The following is a 17,615-nucleotide window of genomic DNA, read 5'->3' on the forward strand; positions in this document are numbered from 1 at the left end:
CGTTGAAAACCCTGGAGGATTCCCGTTGACATCCCGGGAGGATTTGGAATTCCTGGAACATTCCCTTCGGACTCCTTGGAACATGCCTGTTGAAATCCCTGGTGGATTGTCTTCAGAATTTCTGGAAGTTCCCTTCGGTATGCTTGGAGAAGTCTCGTCGAAATATCTGGAGATTCCCGTCGGAATCAATAAAGGATTCTCATCGAAATCCTTGGTGGATTCCCGTCGGAATCCCTGCCGGAATGATGCATTATTTAGTTTCATTTGAGATAGATTGAATATTTATTAAATATGCAAAAAAAAATTCCTCTGCCTACCGGTGGGAACCTGACTGCGACCTATCACATATTATCCTTCCAGCGTGCAGGACAAAACCGAGCGCTACTACACTTAGACGCAATAGCCATACACATATATGGATGAGTGTGATTATTCCGCAATTGCCTTAGGTGGTTGGACTGTATTTATCATCCTACCACTAAGATAGCTTAATGAGGTGGTAAAATGTTCGAGAATTTTTGAAAAAAAGCTCGAAGTAGAGAAAATATATAAAGGAGCTAAGCACAGGGGCTAGTTACGCCAATGGTGACAGTGATTGATGTGACTGCTGCTCTGGCCTTCATGAGAAACTCGACTGAGTTTCTGTGGAAAATTCGACCTATTTACGCGAAAAAAAAACTATTGAAAGCAGAATTGTCGAAAATTGCACAATTCCGCAAAACATACGCAAAACTCGCTATAATTGCAAATTCCAAACTAGCCCTGAAATATTTGCGTTTGTAACAGCTATGAAAATATTTACACCACCATCCTTAGTAGAACATCTAAACCCAAATTACCGTCGAATTTCCGCTCTTTCAGTTCTTGTCCACTCGGTGCGAAAAAGGAAATATTTATGTTGACTCTGTCTTTACGATCCGATTAAAAAGATCCGAGCAAAATCACAACAAATCCACCGTGGTAGATTGCAGTCAATCGAAGTTGAAAGCACAAAGGAAATATCTAACGCTGACATTGATATGCAAAAGAGAGAATAGATATGTATAGAAAATGATATGAAATTCTTTGAACAAGTCGTAAGAGATGCGTCTTCCGCGAAGCAGTCAGAACTAGTTATGTTGATTATTTGACCAACAAAATGATTCGCAAACTCGTTGTGCTGAATTGGGGCCCGATGCCCACGTAGCGTCTTTTCAACGCTGTGTGCACTCAGCGTTAAAAAGACGCAGGTACGCATCGGGAAAAAGCGGTAACGCAGCGTCGCCGCATCGATGCACACCTGCGTTATTTGACTGCTGCGTTGAAAAGACGCTACGTGAGCATCGAGCCTTAGAATGCAGAATTTTGATATGGGTTTGTTCCAATATCCTCTCACTGTCTGGGTCATTCAAGTGGCACCTGGAACCGAATATGAATGGCTTCGTTCGACCAAAAACAAAAACCTTGAACTGTCATACTCGTAAAGCTACAAAACGCCGACGTGTGATACCGATATTACGCGGAACACCATCCGAGTACCACCCACACGATGCTTTTGGAATTGGGTATAAAATTTAGTTAAAAAAACATACAAACTGTCATACTGGATGATCTCCTTCAAAACTCGAAAGATCCAGTTTGATTCTGGTTTTGGTTCGATCCGTACGCTACGAAATGGTAGCTTGACCAGTAAAACACTTCAAATTGTGTGTTCTTAGATAAAAAAAGCACATCTATGTTGGTCGGAACAAATCTGTTCCAATTCCCTGTCACCATTTTGATTTTCGAAAATAACAAATAGAACAACAAAGTCCAATTTGCTGAAGCTACTTTATAGAGAAATGTTACATAAAAAATGTCACATTTCAAGAAACATTACTCACAGTATATTCAATGGAGAAAACAAACCATTTCTGAGTTGTTTAAATGATTAATTCAAAACAAACTACAAACGATTATGATTAAAACTAGAAACGCCTCGACAGGTTCTTCTAACCAGAACAAGCTCATTTAGCTAATGATATTGACAATATGGGCCGAATTCAAATGAAAGATATGAAGTCATATAAGGCGAAATTCAAGTCTGGCCCCATGACACAATCAGTTAAATTTATCCAGAACTTTTCCACCAAACTCGCTGACAAACCACCGAAAGCAGGCTTAGTCAAGATACGGAAACAATTCATGTTGAAGATTTATTTCAATGGAAGAATATATTTAGCCGAAACCAGTTAACTGTTTTTATTGCAAGAGGTTCGTGTCTTCCAGTGAACTGATGTCATGTTCTTCGCGGAAGGGTGTTCGCTATCGTTCATTCTTTTAAATTCAGGCAGTGGAACTGGACCACCAAAAAACAGACACACCTTTTCATTCCACCCATACCTCGGGGAACACGCGCAAACTTTTTGCGCCAATTGCTTTGTTCTTCAGACGACAACCGACACACCACTTCCTTCATACTCGCCGCCAACAGAAAATGTCTCGTTCTGTTCTGTTCTGAGCCGGTTCTAGGCAGAAAGTCTCACCACGTCATCGTAGCTCTGCTAATAGAGGCACGGCGCCAGCATCGGCTGTATCGCGGCACAGGCAGGTGTTTATTCAGACTGAATGGAAAAATCCATTGGAACTCAAAAGTTGCTAAAAGTTTCAACATTATAATATCTATATGATATACATGATAACTGAAATAAACTAAACTGTTCAGAATAAGCAAGTAAAGTATGGAATGAAATGCCGGTTCTTTTCGCTTATGACAATTTTACTTGGTTTGAAACATGGACTACATACTGAACCATAATGTGGTTCGACACTCAAGAAGCAAAAGTTGGGTTTAATCATCGAGTGCAGCGAGCCGAACATATCCAGCCGTGTAACCTTTATCTAAAACTAATGTTTGTATGCGACAGATTGCTCAAACACGAGTAATTCAATACCCCACCGTGTCACAGCAACTCATTTACATTAAGTTCGTACAAACAAGGTGGTGGTACTTTCAAACAACAGTTGTTGGAGCGTTGGAGAGCCCTCTTCCAACTGCACAGATGTTCAATATTTAGAATTCGATCTCAGCGCTAAAAACCACACCACCTACTAACTACTAATGCCAAGCGCAGAACCCGTTCTGGCTCTGGGTAGTTTCCAGTTTTATCGGCGATTACGATTACGCTGCCAATTAATTTTATTCGGAATACGATCGAGAATCTGGAAATTCAGATGCGGTAATCAATCGGTAAGTACGGGACGATTGTTGCCAAGTCTGGTCAGCTTTTTTACGATCGATCTTCTGCTGCCGATGACAATTATTACTAAGCAAATTAGCGCGAATGTCTATTACGTGATGATTGGGTGCTACGGGACGGGTGTTTTTGCAGCTGGATTGCGAAATCCGCATGTAACCAGGCCTGGATGACTCATCTCCGGGGCGAACCTTGGGTTAGGACTGTTAACTGTGCCGCTGTGAAAGCGAAAGTACGTGTGACCTAATGCGTAATGCGAATGGGTTATTGTGCCATATGAGGGCGAAGGCGACGAACTTTCGTAATGTCGCGGATAATTGCAAGCTAATTTATCTTTGTGACATCTGCTATTAGGAAATTTAAACTAGAAGATTGTCGCGATCCGCTTCAAATGGAGGTCAAATTGTATAAAATTAGATTGACATATTTTTAGAATATGTAGATGAGCTTGTGAATGGGAAGCAAATGACTATAGCGACTAGCATATGTTGCGTAAACTTCGCAGTATGTCAGATTCCATTGGATCAGGAAATACTTGTTCCGTCATTCTTGTCTTGCTAGGGTCATCGATCGCAGCGCGTTAGGGCCCAGCACGATGGAAGCTGATAAGTGTGAAGGTGATGATATTTGTGTTTGATCTACTACACACGAGAATGGATCATTCTTACGGTAGACGGAGCCAATAAACTCACGACCTTTGAAAATTAGCTCAAAGCTATGTCGATTCCCGATGTATATGAAACGAGTTCGCACTAAGGCGAAACAAGAAATAAGGTTTACTGATCCAAATTCTCATCCTATTAGCATTGCAGTATGAGAAATATGTGTTTCCAGTCCAGTTCGTTGAAAGCTAACCACACCTGAAAGCATCGTAAAGGCTACTTGCATCTCAAAAGTTTGATCAAATATTATTGGATTTTAGTTATTTTTTCAAGATTACTTCCATCATAAAATTTAGTTTCATCTTAATTTAGTTACATTTGAAGATTACATCCATCACAAAAAAGTTCAATTACATAGCATCAAATTGTTTTCAGTAAATCAATATTTTTAGGAACATTCTTTGCTCACATTTCTAGTTTATTTTCTTAAGATCCATGTAAATATTGTTTTTAAAGCGTTACCAGAATTTTTAATAGCCATAGATTCGTTCTGAAGCTCATCAAGGAATTTCACTAGAAAATTCGGATGAATTTCCCAAATAATTTCCCAGAAGAATCTAAGCGACATTTCCAGAAGAATTTGGTAGGAATTTCCCGAGAAAATGCTAAGGAATTTCTCGAGGTAATTTTGAGAAACTAGTAATTTTGTGAGAAAATACGAAGGTTTTCCTGAAAAAAATCGAAGGAATTTCTTCATGAAATTAGAAGGAATTTACTAAAGAAATGGAAGTATTTTCCGAGGAAATTGGAAATTAAGAAAATGAAAAAAATTAAAATTCAAAGGAATTTTTCATTGAAACTCGGAAGAATTCTCCGAAGAAATATGGTTGGAGCCCTCCTTAACCTAGCGGAAAGATGCGCGGCTACAAAGCAAGACCATACTGAGGGTGACTGGGTTCGATTCCCGGTGCCGGTCTAAACAGTTTTCGGATTGGAAATTGTCTCGACGTCCCTGGGCATAAAAGTATCATCGTGTTAGCCTCATGATATACGAATGCAGAAATAGTAACTTGGCTTAGAAACCTCGCAGTTGTTAACTGTGGAAGTGCCTAATGAACACTAAGCTGCGAGGCGGCAATGTTCCAGTGGGGGATGTAATGCCAATGAAGAAAAAAGAAGAAGAAGAAGAAGAAGATGGTTGTTGCACCAAGTGGGTCGAGACATACATGACGACCTTTGAGAGCTGAATGATATTTTCCAAAAGCACGTGTTGCACGTCTAGTCGAAACTTTCTAACTGCTATGTCATACTCAGGACTCTTTTCGAATCAGCTAATTTCTCCGCAATGAAACAGTCATTTGGCCAAACAGATCATTTGGTCGAAACGGTCATATAGGTCAGTATCATTTGGCCGAATGGGTTCGTAGACCGAAAAAATCGTTTGGCAGAGAGGAGCATTTGGCCAGAAATGTCGTTTGGCTTGGCAAAAGAGACCACTTGGAATAGTGAGAAATGAGGAGCGAGTGTGAGGCCTCTCATTTCTTACTTCGCACTTCACACTTTTCACGGAAAGTTGATTTATTTTAGTAACGAGAATAGAGAAGTAAGAAGTGTGACGTCTCACTTCTCACTCATCATTTCTCACTTCTCACTTTTCACTGCGAAAACGAGGAAGGTCAAAATGAGATGTGAGAAATAAGAAGTGAGAAACATGAGTGAGCAGTGAGACGTCTCACTTCTCACTGCGAAAAGTGAGTAGTAAGTGAGAAGTGAGATTTCTCACTGCGGAAAGTGAGTAGTGCAAAGTGAGACGTGAGATTTCTCACTAACTATTTCTCACTTCTTATTGTGAAAAGTTAGTGGTGCGAAGTGAGGAGTTAGACGTCTAACTGCTTACTTCGCACTATCCAAATTTCACAGTGAGAAGTGAGACAACCAACTTCGCATACCTCGTTTGTCACTTCGCACTGTGAAAAGTGAGTAATGCAAAGTGAAAAGTGAGACATCTCACTTCTCAGAAGTGAGAAATGATGATTGAGAAGAGAGAAGTGAGACGTCAAATGACCTATTCGGCAAAATGCACATTCGGCTGAATAACCTATTGGGCCGAATGACCTGTTCGGCCAAATGACCTACCCCAGCAGCACAATTCAGACAAAATTGGTTGCAGCTTTTTGGACACTCTGTTGGATTACCTGAGCAGCCTTTTTTCACCATCTTTTCATCTTTGTCGCAACCTTAGACACCTTTCCACTCTCTTTCAACTTTTGCATGACAATTGCCCAATATTTCTCAATTGGGCGAAACTGAGGGCAGTTGGGTGGATTGACTTCCTTTTCGAAGAAATCCACTCCGTTATCTCGATACTGTTGCAGCACTTATCTGCTGTAATGACAGCTTCCCAAATCATGCCAAAACTTTACAAGTCCTTTGTGGGCTTTAATGTACGGAAGAATACGAGTTTTAGACACTTCTGCTTGGAAATTTATAGTCTTGTTTGTCATGAAAACCTGGGATTTTGTCCGCAGCAGCAAATACCTTGCCAGATTATTAGTTTTCTTGCGAAATTATCGGCAAAAACTTGCTCAGAACATCACCTCCAGTAGCTTTTGTCCGGGAAGCTGCGATTTTGCGATTTTTCAACTTCACCACGTCGTATTTTCAAACCTGGTGTCCAATAATAATTTTCGATTCGCTGCTTCCATTGCGTATAACTTCCTTCAAACAAAATGAATCGCGACGAAATTTTCAGTACTAAAAGAGGAGACATTTCGCAACAAACTGCTGTCAAAACATTCCAGTTCCGACCACTAGGAGCCCTACAGTAAAATAAATAGTGCGTCCCAATATTAAATGACTCAAGCCTTAAAACTGGTCGCATATGAGTTGCATGATTGCTGCTAGGGTATTCGGTCTAATGACGTACTCGGCCAAATCTAGACCAACATTTGAAAAGGGCGTAACAGTCAACTTTTATTCTATTCAGTTTTTTGTCTACGTATATATAGCTATGTAGACGCGCAATCGGATAGAATATACTTTGGTTGTTACGCCCTTTTCGGCCAAATGACCTATTCGGTATGCGACAACCATCGACATGATATGCCAGCCAATGTGTGATGATAGACGCATTTTTTCCGTACAGTGCTAGGCAAGATGAATGCATATAAGAACCCTGGTGCTAGGGGAAGAAAGATATAAAGATTAAGAGTCGCTGAGGGCATTGCTGACCTTTTGCTGACGTTGTGACTGGAAGTTAGTTAATTGTTGAGGATCTTTCGAGTGTAGCTGTTTATGATTATGTTTGTTGCAGTCATTTACCTCTGGAATTAAGCATCGTCGAGAAAGGTTAAACCAAGTCCAACTGCCAAATGGTCATCCACCGTTTGTTCAGCGACAATAATTATTGCTTAAAGCTGCTGCATTCTCTCGCTTCTTTCAGTGTCCATCTTTCTTGCACATCTAACATGGTCTCAACTGGTAAGGGGTAGTACACTTATTACGTAACCCTAGCAGCACACATATTCCACTTAGGTTACTGCAACTCGTCTGTGACCAGATTTAGTCACAAATAAGTTGCTGTAACTGATTGTGTCTGACTTGTGCTGCTCGGGAAGCACTCTGCCATTTCTTACGCTCCTTATAAATAAAAAATCATTTGTATTGCCAAAGTCTTACATGGGGGCCCTGGGGGATTTAAAAAACCCAGAAAAAATGCTTACGTAATTAGTGTACGGCCCCTAAGCTGACGTTGAACCCGTCCTTCTTCACTTCCTTTGTTGTATGGGCGGATTCTTCTTATTGGCATTACATCCCCACAATGGGACAGAGCCGCCTCACAGCTTAGTGTTCATTAAGCACTTCCACAGTTATTAACTGCGAGGTTTCTAAGCCAAGTTACTATTTTTGCACTCGTATATCATGAGGCTAACACGATAATACTTTTATGCCCAGGGAAGTCGAGACAATTGTCTAGACCGGCACCGGGAATCGAACCCAGCCACCCTCAGCATGGTCTTGCTTTGTAGCCGCGCGTCTTACCGCACGGCTAAGGAGGGCCCCTACCCCAGAGTATGGGCGGATTCTTTCCTTTTATTCTACTGCGACTTTTTCTCCGGATCTACGTGTCGGGTAACATTGCTGGCTGCAGACACTATCGCATTTATATAAGCGCTGAGCGCTCGCAAATCCATCACAGGACACCATCTTTCACGTTCCCCTTCAGTAGGCAGTGTTGAAGTCTCGTTGTCTGTATATCCACAGATACGAGTTAAGTTGTAATAGTTGTTCACAAATAACGCCCATAGAAGAAAAAGGAACCGCCGGCGTTTTAGTTTTCGGGACCCTCGATACACTCAACGAATGGGTAGGAGATAGGAGGATACATTAGTTGCTGCTGGATCGGATGTGGTGTTCTGTGTTCAAACTGCTGCCACGAATTTCCAGAAGAAACGACGGGAGACATGTTTTCAGAGCATGTAGTTGGGAGCTCCTACTCGTCTAGATGGCAAACTATTTGACGAAACCTTTCGGTTTCCGTGAATCGTAGAACAAGAACTTCCATGAACTCAAAATAAAGTATTCCGAGCGATATTATGTTAGGCGGAACTAACCCGGAAGTCTGCGTTCCTAGCCCCTACTAGACAATTGAGTGGGATTTGCGCCAATCAACCTGCTTTGAACAACGGAATCAGCGTACCTTGCATACTTACATCTATGATATTGCTACTTCCCATAAATTATCTTCTCCACTAACTAACTATTCCACACCACGGGTCACGGAGATGCAGAGGGTTCCTCGGTCTCATCGGTCTCAATTGGTGAGCTGTGCATATTTGTTATTTCTCGGCCAATCTCGACTAGCAACTACGATGTGTACAGTCAATCAAGCTAAGCTAAGAAAATGGGGAAGGGTCGTTTGCCATTGCCATTTGGCCGAGTGCCACTATCTTTTTTGCCACTAGGCCGAACAAACCATTAGCTGAAACCATCTGGATGAAGTCATTTGGTGGAGAGGGTCATTTGGCCGAAAGGGACGAAGTGAGACGTCTCACTTCTTGCCGAGAAAAATTAGAAGCGCGAAGTGAGTAATAAAACATCTCACTACTCGCGAAGTGAGTAGTGAGAGTTAAAAAATGAGAAGTGAGAAGTGAGATGTCTCACTTCTTACTCCTTATTTCTCAATTCTCACTGTGAAAAGTGTGTAGTGAGATGTCTCAATACTCACTTCTCATTTCTCACTGCTCACTGTAAAAAGTGAGAAGTGGCAAGTGAGTAATGAGACGTCTCACCATTCACTTCGCGCTCTTCACTTTTTACAGTGAGAAGTGAAACATGAGTGGTGAAAAGTTTGACGTCTCACTCCTCACTTCTCACGTTTCAAATTACATGTTCGGTCAAATGTCCTAATCGGCCAAATATCCTATTCGACCAAATGTCCTATTCGACCAAATGTCCTATTCGACCAAATGTCCTATTCGCTAAATGTCCCATTCGGCCAAATGACCCTTTCGGCCGAATGATCCTTACGGATGAATGACCCTTACGGTCAAATGACCCTTTCGGCCAAATAACCCTTTCGTCCGAAGGACCCTTTCGGTCTAATGGTCCTTTCGGCCAAATGGTATATTCGGCCAAACAACTTTCGATCTACTGACCTTCGGCCAAATGGCATTCGGCCAAACGGCCCTTCTCCTCAGATTAATTGGATCAAATAGAAAATGTCGAGTTCGACTAAATGTTCTATTTGGCCAAATGTCCTATTCGGCCAAATGACCTAAACTGCCAAATGACTTATTCCACCAAATGACCAATTCGATTGTATAACATTTCGTCGAAAACTTGTTCACGGAATTCATTTTCGCGGTTGAACATTTCGCATTTGGCGGTTTGCAACTTTGCTTTGTACGGGACCAACGCTACCATTCAAAGAAGGCATTATCAACTACTTTCGTCTTATCTTAAAATTCTCGGGTCGCGCTCGGGTTTGATAAAAAAAATATTCCGGTTGCGGGTCATGTTCGGGTTTGAAGGAAAATTATAAATCGGGTTCGGGTCAGGTTCGGGTTTGCAGGATGTGAAACCTGACCATCTTTAGGGTAAACGCATCCATTTAAAGCAGGCATAATCTTTTCCCTTTGCTTTATACCGGAAAGATGCGTTAGTTCATAGAAGAGACTACATCCTTTCTTTTTTTATACCGAGCAAACATGTCCATTTCAAAAAGCATTGTTCTCTCACTTTGTGTTATACAGACCGGATGCGGTCATTCAAAGAGGCATTACCTTCTTTCATTATTTAAATCACAATCCAAAAAAAATGTAGCCTGGATTACATGTAAATAAGCAGAAATTGGTAAATATTTCAATGATAATTATTTTAACTGAATTCCGTCAAATGTCAATCCGCTGAATGATTTTCGGCGAAAAGGTACACTCCGCGAAATGTCTTTCGGAAAAAGTTGCATTCCGCGGTATGTCGAACCGCGGGAAAAAATCCGCGAAATGTTTTTCGACGGAATAGTATACAACCGATCAATTCGGCCAAATAACCTGTTTAACGGAATTTCGCGGAATTTCGAAACAAATTTAAACTCAAACTATACTTTATATTATAAAAAATTTTGGCTGTGCCGCTGAACTAAACCATAAAACTATTTTCAAAACTTTAGTTATACATTTTTTTCTATTAACGCTCACTTCTTTTTCTTCAATGGTTCTACATCCCAACTGGAACTTGATCTGCTTTTCAACTAAGTATTCTATTAGTACTTCCTCAGTTATTAATAGAAAACTTTTCTATGTCCACCATTGCATGAGTAGGTATCTTTTTTTTCTTCCTAAGCAATGGAGGGGGAATCTGCTCAGCATACATCCTGGGTTGGTTGGTCCAGAGAGTGCGGGGCTAGGGACCATCAGCAAACGAGAGAGGCAGGACTACATCCCCGACCCGCTAAACCGTTTCCATTACCGCCAAGCCCATCGTCCCTTCGGTACAACCAGAAAGTAATGCTTTAAAGGGAGCCAGTGCACATCGCACCCTCGAGGTTGGCTGCATGTACTTGCAGCACTAAACATCGTGACTCGCTTTTTTAAAAGAAGACCATGTTATCGTGCAAGCGCATTGCCGGTTTTCCAGGTGGCCTTACCACGCCCTGTGTCCTCGGAAGGTGGGAAGGATCGACTTCACGCCTGCTTCCCTCTGCACGGCTGGTATCAAGAAAGATGATGCCGCGTGCACCCCAAATTGACCTCTCTCGATAGGGCCTATTCGCCAGCACACAGAGGGACTTGCCGACGCGGTGCCTACGCCTGCCCCAGCCTTGACGAGGACCCCTTTCCGTCCTCGGGCTCGGAACCCGCCCGGTTGACCGACGCCGCGAAAGCGACGGTACCATGTTGTTCTTCACGCGGCCACTTGTTCGATAAAAGGATCGAGTTCGACCACAGGGCACCGGTATGACCCATGAAGCCGACTCCGATCCCTTGGACCACCTCTTATTTGCGCCTGAACTAGCCATTCCTCGAGTCCACGCGCCACCTCCTGTGTAGCTCCGAGACGATTTGGACAATAGCCGATAAAACGGCGTTCCAGCCAACTTCATCTTTACACATCCTCCGGACTAGGTTGTCCATCTATCCTTAGTGGAACTGTCCCACTCACCTCACCTTGACCATTGAGGCCAACCAGACAGTCATATAATTTTTCATATAATTTTCGGCTGATTTATTAGGAGCTGATTTGTGTATTTTTGGGTTTTTTGATCGAATCGCATCAGCCGAAACCTATATAAAAGTTCATTTAATCATCATACAATGTTCTGTGAAATTGTTCTGTAGCATACCAACTGCCGTTTTTGCAATTCTGAGGTCAATCGAGCAATCAGAACCAATTTCCAGATCGAATGAGTGACGGAGGTGTATTTTCCTATACATTTTGGCTGAAATCCCCATACAAACTTCAAATCAAATGCGCCAGCTTATGCAACAAGCGATTGAGCTGAAATTTTCAGAGATTGATTTTCTCACCCAAAGACACAATCCTGGACACAAGCCCCGTGGAATTAGACAACTTTTTGTTTCCTGGGCCAGTCTAATAAACACTCTATGTCTTCATCGATAACGATGTCAATAGGCATCATACCGGTGATGACGCAAAGTGCATCGTGCGACACGGTACGGTACGCGCTCTCAAATCTTAGGCACATGAGCCTATACGTACTTTCTAACTTAGTTCTTTAGCAGTTAATACGCAGGGCCGTGGCCCAAGCTGGCCCCCATACCTCAGTATGGACAGAGCGACACTAGCCAGAAGCTTGCGCTTGCTGTCATAAACCGCAGAGCTATTGGACATCATCCGGGACAATGCCACTATAGCTGTGGAGGCACGCTTGCAGGCGTAATTAACGTGGCTACCAAAGGTGAGCTTATCGTCGATCTTTATCCCCAAGAGTTTGATAGAGCGTTCAGAGCTGACCGCGCAGTTGCCTGCCCTTATCACCGCTCGTTGCTCCGACTTTCAGTTGTTAACAACAACCACCTCAGTCTTGTGGTGAGCCAGTTCTAACTTCCTGGAACTCATCCACTCCTCTTGGTCTATATGCCTCGCATATTGGTCTATATGCCGATGGATCCCCTGGTGGTTTTCCGCTTCTGGCAATAGGACCAAGCTCTGCCTTTTCCATGCTGCAGGGAAGACTCCCACGTCCAGGAATCTGAACATCTCGGGAGCCTCAGCGATGGCCGCTTTGATGGCCAAGTTCGGAATACCATCCGATCCTGGCGCCTCACCTACACTAAGGGACTGTGCAATCCCTGCAAGTTCCGCCACAGTTACTCTTCCCTCGTCGGCCACCCTGACCCCTGGCAGCTCCACAAAGTTAGGCCAGGGACTTGGGTCATGACGTGGGAAAAGCCCCGCGATGATCCTCTCAGCATCTCTGGAGACCGCTCTGTAGAGGCCATCGCCCCACGTGTCTTGGCCATTACGACCCTATAGGCGTCACCCCATGGATTCGCGTTGGTACTTTGGCAGAGGCCCTCGAAGCAGGTTTTTTGCTCGCCGTTCAGACCGAGAGTATTGTGCTCGCGGCGGAGCGCTTTTTAAACACCTCGTTGTCGAAGTACGATGTCTTCCACATACGAGGGCTAGGCCTCGCCCCTTCTTCCGTCCGCTGAATGCTGGTCGTATAGTAGATACTGTAGCGAACCCCCAGGTGGTCGCTGTGAGTGTAGCCATCATCTACCCTCCAGTTCGAACTACTCGTTTGACCAGGGCTCCAGAACGTAACGAATGTATCTTGTGTGGCAAGACATCTTTGACCAGACCGAGAATCGAGCTCGCCATCTCCGGATTGGCAATCCTACGCCTTTGCTTGTATAGCTATTTGAGATGCTTACTACATATCCCCGTTCTGAGCCGACAAATACGTATTTAGTTTTCTTCTACAAAGCATCCTCAGTGTTTTGTTAGAAATATCTAACAGAAAACGAAAAGTATCTTTAACTATTCTTCCTATTTGTGTAAATGTAACCAGATATGAATCAGTTCACTATAACTTTGTCAAAGATGGAAAGTCGTGTTGTGGATTCCAATGGCCCTTTTGAAGTCCGAAGCAAGTGAATAACTTTTTTTTTTATCCAGAGTAGATTACACCCAGTTCTTTTTATACACGGTTGGTTTTTACTCGATTACGACCTTTAGCGTTAATGAAACTATGAGTTTACCCTATGAAAAAAATCACAAAAAATTAAAGAAAATTCAGGTAAAATTAGGTTTTTAACGAAATTTTAAACGAAAAATCAATATAAAACTGAACTGATTGATCATTGATGCTGGGGTATTGCCTTATTGGCAATGGTATATAAACGGGAATGAGGCGATTTACCACATACTACAGGGGCCCTCCTTAGCCTTGCGGTAAGACGCGCGGCTACAAAGCAAGACCATGCTGAGGGTGGCTGGGTTCGATTCCCAATGCCGGTCTAGACAATTTTCGGATTGGAAATTGTCACGACTTCCCTGGACATAAAAGTATCATCGTGCTAGCCTCATGATATACGAATGCAAAAATGGTAACCTGGCTTAGAAACCTTGCAGTTAATAACTGTGGAAGTGCTCAATGAACACTAAGCTGCGAGGCGGCTCTGTCCCATTGTGGGGATGTAATGCCAATAAGAAGAAGAAGAAGTACTACTTCTCTTATTATAACTCTATTTATCGCAAAACAGTTATTTGACTTTGAAAAGTGAAATCGAAATTCCGTACATAATATAAAACCAATTTAATAAAAATTCCGCGGAAAAGAATTAAAATTTCGTTTCGTTTCGAAAAATTCCGAATTAAATGGACCCTGATTTCGTATCGTTTCGAAGATTCGAAAGTAAATCTATATTTCGTTTCGTTTCGTTTCGAATCAACATAGACATCTTAAATTTCGTTTCGTTTCGTTTCGTTAGGAAAAAGTGTGTTATCGCATACCCTTACCTATTTTGACAAATGTGCTATTACGCCAAATGTCCTATTCAACCAAATGTCCTATTCGGAGTTTGAAAAAAGTTAAATAAACTAACCGAAAGGTCGGGTATAGGGCAAAAAAAGTATTTACTACTTATTAGTACTGTCAAAAGAATTAAGCCCTAATAGTACAACTTATGTAAAAGTTTAGGCGAATTGTCCGAAAATTTAATGAAGGTTTTCTCAGCAATTCAATAATATTTCCTTGGAATTTCGCACTCAAATTTCCCATAAAAATTAAGTCTGATTTCTAGTAGAAATTCTGTCAAATTTCTTGTGCAAATTCAATTGAAATTCCTGTGGATATTAATTGAATTTTTCGTAGAAATTTAGTCGAGTAATTTTTGTAAATGTAGTCAATTAAGTCCCATTTTTCGCAGAAAGTCGATCAAACTTCTCGTTGAAATTAATTCGGAATCCTTTTGGAGATTCAATTTAACTTCTTGTGAAAATCAGCTCGAGTGTCTCACAAATGCCCATTTTGAAAATTTCTTCGAAAGAGAAGCTTAAGAAAAATCTATTTGACGTCAATCAAATCGGATCTACTGGTTCAATCAGAGATTTTAGAATAGACGTAGTGTACCTCCACTAATTTTTAGTGGAATTTAGCTAATTGAACAAAAAGTCACGTTCTCCCATTCTCGGACATAAGTCATTAACACATTAACCCAAACGCAGCTGTGACAGTGAGGTGTTGCTTCTGATAACCCACCTACGAGCGGACCCGGCTTAACTCAGACATGATACGGAGAACTGCAAAGCGCATCAAACTATGACGCGAAGTTCCATTTTGCGCTTGAAATAGTCACAACAATAAAGTAAGTAAACACTACCCATTCACGTCGGCTAAGCGCTCGGTTCGCCGGCTGTCGAGATAAAGAACCGGGGACGAACTCAAGTGTTTCTACTCGTCTGTCGGCTCTTGTGCTGCAGAAGCGCGGTGCAGTTCTTCCCCCGTGGAAGATAAGCGGCTGGCGAGCTCGATTGGAGCCTGGCACGCAACCGACTCGACCTCATGATCGCGCTGTAAATCAGAAAGACTGCGCACGTCTTCTCACCCCTTCCTACTTTGGGCACCGATATCCATACCCCGAGTCTGGCGGAGGTTTCATCGCGAAACAGTGGCAAGTGGGTTCTTGTTTCGATCGCGCAATGTATCAACACCAAATTTTGTTTGTGAACTTTTGTGTTTTCCCAGGCTGAAATTGCGCTTCAAATATCTGAACCAAATGTTGAGTTCATAATGATCTGCACGTATGCCGGCTGATTATTTGAGGCCACCGCAGCATCGGTGCCGAGCTCAGTGATTGATATCGCACCGTTTTTGCGTGAGATAATGTTGAAGTTATGTAGGTAATGAATTGAGGGAGTAGGAAGCTTGTTTTTGGGTTTTGCGAGCATGATCATTGCAGAGTAATGGCTTCAATGGTTGAAAATAAGGATTGCATCGTTTGTAGGTTTTTTAAGATCACGACATCGCAGACCTTTCTGTGTCAGCAATAAAAATTGCAAAACATTGTAAATGTGCAAAATGCACGAGAGAAAGCTGTGACAATTGACACAGTTGAGTATATTTTTTGTTGTAGAATACGTTGGCTTGTATGAAAGAAGATAAGAATGGTAAACATCGAGTTTAAATAATGTTAGTGAGTCACTTGACCAAAGATATTGTGAAGTGTCACAAATAGGCACTATTTGAGGACGGGTGATGTAAGCGTGGTAAGGCTCTCAGACTTATGCAATTGCGCATCATATTACCTAATTGCGTCTATAGACAAGATATTTAAAACCCAATGAAACTTGATGAATATGATGGAATTCACATGAAATATTACCTCTGTGGCTCTCTCTCACGAAGAGAGAATCAGAATTCAACAAAAACTCTGTAGGTAAGTGTACACAAAGCCTGATCCATTGCTCAACATCAGAAATGATGCAGTATGCCAGATGGCCATGAGTTCTTAAAGGTCTAACAATATTTAAAACTTAAAGGAGTGAAATAAAAAACTCAATGCGCCAAACAAGACAACGGGCTGTTTACTGTCAGATAGAAATAAGGCCTAAAACTATGGACAAGCAAAAAAAAAAAAAAATTGGAAGTACTAAAGTGGCAGTATTAAGAGAGCACAACCATCGATTCCACTTTTCAGATTTTTTCGAAACTCAGCATGTTTTCATTTCGTCAATTGAATAAGCGCTATTCTCCTGTTTCGCAGACAAGCCAGTTGATGCTGGAACTGGTCTTGGACGCCTTTAGCGGCACGAGCTTGTTTTTTATCTATGGAGTTCTTTTTATATAGTGAATAAACGTTCATTTCACCCTAGGCAGGCTTTCCAACATGCAAGTCCTTCAAATACCTGACCTTAGCCTTTACTATCCGAAAACGTTATCCATTATTTTAAAAGACATTTTATATAACTTTACATCGTTAACGGTGTGGACTAAAACAACTGATCAGAGGTTAAGTTTCAAATTAATTTTACAACCCTGCCAATCAGTTTGAATAAAACACCCAACCCATCACTGATGCACTCATGCATATTCCAATCGTAAAATTATTCCGGGAAAATTGCCATTCTATCCGATTCCCCATAACATCATCATCTGTGTGCGCCTGAGAAACCCAGAATGTTTGAAAAGCTGGCTAACAAATTGCAATCCCCTCGAGAACAAAACACCCATTGGTAGCGGCATACGATTGGTTGATTCATCAAATTACGGTGGGCACCGGAAACGATCGAGTAGGGTGCTCTGCTGGCAAAATTAGACAAAAAACCTGACACCAACCAAACGGAGTCACTCAAGTTCATTGTCATCAAGATGAATCATTCACCACCGGAGCGATCTATTCGAAGTTGCCGCCCAAACCACCGAGCCCTAAATTCACCATCCACTGACTGTGTAGGAAATAGTGAAACAAAATAATTATGCAAATCAGATGACTGATGAAAGCAAACTTATATTTCTCGCCAATCTTCCAGCGCAGCCGTCTTCGGACCGTTAGTTTACTTCCTCGCGCCGTCGCGCCGCAGCTTAGCGTGAAGAAATTCCAGTTTAAACTGCGCATCGTCGTTAACCGGTTTCGCCCCATAGATCACATGCAGCAGTGCGCACAGGCACAGTAATAGTCGACCCGCGCCTCCAGCCAGCCAGCCAGCCATCCAGCTCCTAGAATTGCGCGCAGATTTGCTTGGGGGAAGGGCGCGTTTATCACCGGAGACGCCACCACTGCGACACGAGTGAATCTCATTTGCGCTGCTTATTGCCCCGAACGCCGCATAA

At 42.3% G+C, this 17,615-nt stretch overlaps 1 protein-coding gene across 4 annotated transcripts in view; it reads left to right on the plus strand.

Moving 5' to 3' along the window:
* Positions 1–17,615, plus strand: part of LOC134212800 (uncharacterized) — a 178,103-nt gene that overhangs the window by 106,610 nt on the left and 53,878 nt on the right. The window contains exon 2 of one of the 4 annotated variants that reach the window (XM_062690971.1): positions 17,320–17,572. The exons of the other annotated variants lie outside the window; for them this stretch is intronic. The gene's annotated coding sequence lies outside the window, so the exon portion shown is untranslated. The remainder of the gene's footprint in view (positions 1–17,319; positions 17,573–17,615) is intronic. 4 annotated transcript variants of the gene reach the window in all.

The sequence above is a fragment of the Armigeres subalbatus genome, chromosome 2 (genome assembly GCF_024139115.2).
Source record: "Armigeres subalbatus isolate Guangzhou_Male chromosome 2, GZ_Asu_2, whole genome shotgun sequence".
Taxonomy (NCBI): domain Eukaryota; kingdom Metazoa; phylum Arthropoda; class Insecta; order Diptera; family Culicidae; genus Armigeres; species Armigeres subalbatus.